This window comes from Amblyomma mixtum, chromosome 2, assembly GCF_055824585.1.
Source record: "Amblyomma mixtum isolate Tamu chromosome 2, ASM5582458v1, whole genome shotgun sequence".
Taxonomy (NCBI): Eukaryota; Metazoa; Arthropoda; class Arachnida; order Ixodida; family Ixodidae; genus Amblyomma; species Amblyomma mixtum.
Genome location: NC_143013.1, coordinates 234,548,124 through 234,555,389, shown reverse-complemented (window position 1 = coordinate 234,555,389; position 7,266 = coordinate 234,548,124).

The window sequence follows — 7,266 nt, the reverse complement described above, 5'->3', positions numbered from 1 at the left end:
AAAAGAACACAGGATGAGCGCTGTAGGACGGCGTTTGTACTGTGTTCTTTCTTTCGTCCCCGTCTTTTGCGCTGTTTCTCTCAAGCTTGTGATTGACGTTATGCATGTATGCTGTTATTTTAACATGGGGATAACAACTGAAAACTGTGGCAGTGCAATCTTTTCGCAAAAAAACGGGATCCAATGTGCTCGTCGACGAAACAACATGACATCACACTTGTAAGCGTATATTCCATATCGAGTATTCAAAAACTATCAGAAGCAGTAGACAAAAGAGATACGGCATAATAATGCCGCCAGCGCAACAAAAACTTTAATTCCTTTTGTGCCGACATATCAGCCCACTATGAAATAGCCTGAATGATCGCCGAATTCAATAGCAGTGAGGCACAAGAAGGTTCTTCGACACTTGGCCAGTGAAGCCGAGCTGCAGCGCTTGAAGGTATACTTTGAATTACACAACACAGTGATGGAAGATTGGATTCAAAGACGCAAGGAAAGATGCACGCAAGGGCACTGGCGCCAATAATGGCTAAAGTTTTCTTGTTTAGCGCTGCCCTCTGCTAACGAAGGAGGGTAAGTTGATGTGCTGCCCTCTAATTCCATCATCGTCATCCTTGTCCAATGCAGCACAGACAATCGACATAATATTCCAAATGGATGGTTTCACTCTGGACCAATCTAGGGTCGGCCTTTGCCATTAATTTTGCAATATTGGGCTTATTAGCTGTGCTCCTTGGAATATTTCAACACGTGAAGGAATACATACAAATAATTGCGTGTATTCCATGATCACGTCACGAGTACGTGCGTGAAAGCGTAACGTAGGAATGAAAGTTTTTGACTTTGTCCCTCGGTTACTCTCGAATGCGCCAACTGGCATTAAACTTCATGTCAGCTCACATGCTCCAGGTAAACTGAGCACGAAAGACTGCCACCTTTAAAAGTATTACAAAAGCAGGTGTGATATCAAACTTATTACGGCGTAAGGAAGTTTCATCGCTTTGTGGTCTTCTGCAGGTGTGAGTAGATAAGAAAGTAGGAAAGAAGCCTGGTGATATGAGAGGACAGACCTATAAACAATACGGATGCGGTTGGTGTTTATGAAAACAAAGCAGGAGATAGATGCACTGTGGGAAAGCTTTGCAGGAGAAAATGAAAGTCTATAGAATACAGGATAGATTTATTACTCATTACAATGGCACATTCTTTAACCCAGTGAAAGAGGCCAAGCCGCCTAGTAGCCGCAATGTTGCCTCATTGAGAGAATGCACGTGCAGAAACTGGCTGCTCCCTCTTCTGCATAGGGTGCAGGCTTTTTATTGCGAAAGCAATACTACTCCCAAGAGCGGCTTTTCGCGTAGCGGCGGCCACTTGACACGTTTGACCTTTAGAACGACCCCTGACGTCATACCATTCCTAGGGACGTTACAGAGTGACGTCATACCAGGAGCGAGAGACGGACTACCAACTCGGCTGGTCGGGTAACGGCGGCCGCTTGGCAAGGCGCGCCGCGCTCTTCCCACTAGAGGCACTGCATATGCAGTGTAAAACACCTGCTTTCGCAACCTATCAGGCTTAACCAAAGCTAAGCCCCCGCCAGTTTTGTCTTGGGCTCATTAGAAAACAAGGTTGGGAAAGGTCGTACAGCTTCATGGAGGACAACCATGAGCTGGAACACAGATTGTAGAGGGCAGGGGAGAGAATCGCTGCTTGCAGAGCAAGCGTGGCACTCTAAGAAGCAGAAGGACGAAGGCAGCGACGAGCGGTAAATGCTTAAGAAAGGTACCGGAATGCGGAGAAGTAATCTTCAGGAATAGAGCGAAGGGGAGACAGGAGGCACAGGAAGGTTGCGAAGATAATCGCAGCCTGGGAGTGCCCTGCACGCAATCACTGGCTGCTTCAGCCAGCACTCAAGGCATTATCGAAATTCATTTTGAAGATCGATTGACTATCTGAACCTTCCGTGATCCATCTCTTCAGAAAATGTACGCGTTGTACTGAAGAATGAAAGGAACAAGCCATCTGACAGAGTGGTTTATGGACAATTGCTGTGCTGATTTTCCTTCAATATCTTGAGCTTGAAAACTTTTCTGGAGCAGTTTGCGTAATACAGCTGTAATTAAATCTACTGTAATTATAACTATATTACCTTCTGTAAAAATAAACTGTTGTAAAACGTGAAAACCTGTCTGAAGTTTGAAGCGAAGAAATTTAACCCGCTTCCACATGTTGAGAAAGGTTGCGCTTGTGAGGTGTAGGTTTTCACTTGCAGTCTTGAAACCACCTGCATAAATGAAGCGCATCGTAGCTATCTTCAATGAAGGTATGGGTTTGTGTGCATTAGTTGACTGCAGCAGGAATGAAAATAGTTCATAGAATTGCCAGCGCGTGTAAGTAATCAAGTTTCACTGAATTTTCTTCACGTTAGACGCAGGCTTAGAGATGGGTTACACAGCCTTGGCTTATGTTTCAGAAGATCGAGCGACATTTTTTCTAATCAAATTTAGCTTTGCATTAGCTCTCCTTTAGGGAATCTATACGATAATACAGCAGCCACTTTACAAATTGGTACCCGACAGCTTGGATTTCCTCTGAAGACTGACTGACACTTCATGTATCTGTTCATGTATCTTCAAGGATCTGTACTCGGTCCATTACTCTTTCTTTTTAATATATATTAATGATTAACCTGACCACGTTTCCTGCAGTATTCGAATGTTCGCTGACGACTGTGTTATTTAGCGCACTATTAACTCTCGTGATCAATTTAGTCTCCAAACCGATCTTAACAGCGTACTTAATTGGTGTAACAACTGGCTCATGTCCCTAAATCCTAATAAATGCAAACTCTTATCCTTCTCTCGTCGAGATAGCCCGCATCGCTTCCAATATTCCATTTCTAACACATCGATTGATTCAGTATCATCTTATAAGTATCTAGGAGTCACCTTGTCTTGTGATTTATCTTGGCGCACCCATATTGGCAACATCATTTCAGCCTCGAATAAAACACTTGGTTTTCTCAAGCGCCATCTCCGCCTTGCCCCTCAACACGTAAAATTACTCGCATGTAAATCGCTCATCAGACCAAAATTAGAATATGCCTCTGCCATGTGGAGCCCGCACCAAACTTATTTAATTAATGCACTTGAAGCTGTCCAAAATCGTGCCACTCGATTCATCCACTCTTCATACTCATATGACGTCAGCATCTCTTCATTGAAAGCATTATCAGGACTACCGCCCCTTTCGTTCCGTCGTCGGATTTCAAGTCTCACCCTTTATCACAAATTATTTCATTCTTCCCTCAATCGGTCACCGCATATCACAGCTACCGCACGCATATCTCACCGCACCAGTCATCCCCTACAAGTTGCCCGGCCGCCATCGCATACTGCCACCTTTTCTGCTTCATTTTTCTTTCGAGCAGCAACGGACTGGAACGGCCTACCCCGTGACATCGTCAACATCGCTCCATCCGCTACTTTTCAAGAACATGTAACCGATCACCTTCAGTGCTAAATAATATTCGCTGTCTTGTTTGCTCATTTCATTAAAATCCCACCCCTTATGTAATACTCCCGATACAAGGGGCCTTTAAGGTAAATAAACTGAACTGAACTGAACTCAACAGAGAATTGTCGCCTTCTTCTACTGCAACGGCCCATCCACGTAGCCGCAGTTGGGGTTCACGCAGGGCCACTTCCACTCTCCGCGGGCAGAAGATATCGCCACTCGGGAGCGTGAACCGAACACGCCGGCGTCTCCGTGTCGTGGTGACATCAACGGGGCGAGGCTGGTTAGCGTCCGGGGCGGTCTTCATGACGACGGCTAGGCAGCAGGAATACGACCTCGCGAGCACGTCCGATTGATGTGACAGCTTAACGTCGTCTGGTGTCTGGTTAGCGCGCCGAGGTTGGCAACCCCCTCTCCGGGTAGTCCGGTCACTAGCTCCACAACCTGCTTCCGTCAGCTTTTCCTTCCCCTCCACCGCTGGCACAAAGACGCTATCGCCAGAATTGACTCATCGGTGTACAGATTAAGCCGCTCCTAGTAGAGTAGCTTCCAGACTTATTTCCGGCCATTGCTTACCGGTTTTCTGTCTTCTGTTACTTCCCCAGAAGCTAGTCCCCTTTTTGCCTCTCCCTAAACAAAGTGCAGCTCGGCAATAAACCTTCTAATGTTATTTTTCTCGGATCCATAAATGGCAGATTAAGCAGGTTATTGTCTTCTTAATCTATTTTCTTTCGTCTTTTCAAGTATTCCTGACCGCGGGATCAAAGAAACATCACTTTCAAGTTCCCCTATACTTCAGATTCCTGTGGCACCCACATATTTTGAGGAATGTTCGCATCTCGTTTCTGGTGTTGTGTTCGACAATACTGATACACAAAATGTATACCACAGCCTCCTTCTGTCAAATTTTCACTTCACTTCTCGACGTGGTCAAAAAGTTATCACATTTTCTTGACCAATGAGCGAATTAAGCTTTCCTAGGAACTTGTCCGACCGAGCTGAAGGCTGGGCTGCGCTCTGGTCCCCAGGTCCTGCTCGTGGAACTCCCTCAGAAGAAAACTCCCCAGAAGAAAAAAATTAATACAACAATCCTAAAAGGCCAGTGCGGTAAAATTACAAAAAATTGGTCAAGGAATAAAAATAAAATGCGTAAAAATAAATCGAGTTATTTCCGCGCGCAAAAAAAACGATAAAGCAGCGCAAGTGAAACAAATAACGTGAAAAATACAATAGAAAAATATTCGATGAGTTAAATGTTTCTGCAGGTCAAAAACAGAGGTAATGGACAGGTGTTTTTGATCAGGACGACTTCTTCCGCTTATAGTGGCAAATTATTGCAATTTATTGCGGGATCAGGCAGGAGAACACAAGACAAGCCTAGCATGCTGCTGGTTCACTCTCGGGCAGCCATACGGGACTTTAATTGAAGCCCCCTCTAGCCCTTGAAGGTCGCAAGGTCATAGCCGCGTCCACACTGGCAGCAAAATCCGGCGAGCGAAGCGGAAAACGGCGCGGCGAGGCCGATCGGCCTGACTGATTTCCGCAGCGGGGCGACGAAATGGCGGCGCCCTTCGAAGCCGGACCCCTCGCTTCGTACTGAATTCTCGTTGTTTCTGCCTTTTTCAGCCCTTTCACTGGCCGAAAATGGAGCACCGGTCTTTAGCTTGGTTTCGCCTCGCCTATAAGAAAACATATGAGTGATAAATTTGCTTTCTTTTTTTATTCAAGAGACGATTCTGCCGCTTCCGAGCTTAATAGGAGAGTCGGTTTGTTGACAGTAATAGTTCCCGTCCTGACAACCAGATGACGCCACAATGGGCTGATTTTATTTTTGCGTCTGTGCTAGCATATGCTAAACTAAAAGTGGGAATGCGCCTGCGTTTAACGTACGTAAGCATGCATACGCGTATGGTATGTAGAGAGCGCAAATTTATGCTCTTTTCTCACTATATCTGTGTATGCCGCTAGCAGCGACGTGGGGTGGAAAAGCGAGAAACAGTAGCGGAGCACGATCGGCGTCAACAGATGAGAACAGGACCTAATTTTTGCGTCGAGCGAATCCGCTCCGCTCGCCGGCCAAGCGTGAACGGGCCTTAAGCCTCCTGCCTTGCACCATCCGTCCTGCAACACCCATTCTCCCAAACCTTGTCCAGGCCCATTTGGGTAGTCACAGTCGAGGGCCCAGTGAACTATACCTGGTTGCTACATCACAACCCAGCCGCATTTCTCAAAAGGTCACCTTCCAATTAATGGCCTGGACTGATTCTAACGATCCTGCTAGTGTGACAAAGCAGGGAGTGGTAGATGAAAGGGGATTATGGGTTGCTCAAGCATAGAGCCTACTTGCTCTTCTGCATAGACCTGCTCTTCTGACAGACCCTATCTCTATTGTGGCGCTCTACCTGTATTCTCTCATTATCAGGGTCCTGAAAATCGGCCGACAACAATGGCTGGAAGGGAGTACCTTGAAGGAAAAATGCGGCTGCGTTCTTGTCTTGTATCCTACTATTGTGGGCTTGACATTTATCACACTGGCGCTTGCAGGTGTTTTCGCAGATCTTGGGATTCGCTAATGTACTGCTTCCTCCTTCGCCGCGTATCAAAAATTCGACTTGGGGCTGAACCTGCTCTGGCTAGAAAGGCTCTTCATGGTAATGAATTGTTGGCCGGGGTGCCGGCGGCGCATTCGCGAGCACAGGTGGCTAATCGGTTTTCGGGTTTCTATCTCTGCGAAGGTCAGGTATGAAATACATATTCTGCAATGCATGAACTGGACACTTCGCCGGCGAAAGTTGCTATTTAATTGGTTCGCATCACTGAACTGAAGCCAAAAATTTTTCAAAACTTCTCGGAGTAGAGCTACGGTAGTGAGTGTGGTAGAAAATTGCTAGGGAATCGGGAACGACATGAAATCACCGTCCAAAGCGGCGCGCGGGAACTCGCAGCCTTCTGAAGACGACCTCTTCTTGTGTGTCTGCCTTCTCGCTGGCATAGGTTCTCGTTTATTTGGCAACAAGAGCAATGTTAGCGGAAGCCAAGCGGAATGATGATATTGCTTGCAAAGTTGGAAAAAATGAAGGAACATAAGCAGCCGGCTGATACACCGGCCAAGTATCCGCTCTTCATAAAGCGTCAGTGCGCACACGAGAGCAGATCATGGTAATAACCCGGTTAAAAACGTGCCGATGCGAAAGGAAAAGCAAAACGCATTTTGGAAGAATTTGTGTTCAGTGTCCTGTATTTTATTCCTGGTCTTACAGAACTAGCACACAAATAAATACGTAGAAATAAAATAAACCAAAGCATTTTGTCTTGCCGCGACGAGAGCATATGTACATTGACCCACTTGACAAGCGTACAGAATTTAATTCAGCAATTGGTGCAGGTTCCCGTAAAAAAAAAAAGAGACTGGAACCGCTGAGCTCACGCTCTTGCTTCATCTCTGCATTTTCTCCTTCCTCTTGTATCGTAGCTTTTTTTTAAGAATAGTGAGTTTTTATTTTGTGGTAGCGACATTACTTGCTAATACTAGCAGTAAGCTTTTAAAGCGTCGCGGACCTCTAAAGTATTGAAAGGCGGCAGCACTAAAAGAAACAGCTAAGCCATAAAATTCATTTCGTGAGGTTAAGTTGAAGGCCAGCACGGGTGAGGCAGCTCAATATCTGGCGCAAGCGCTGGAGATGCGTAAGGAAATCGGGCGAAACACAAGACCATCTAAAGAGGAGAGACAAATGTTCCACTTGAGGC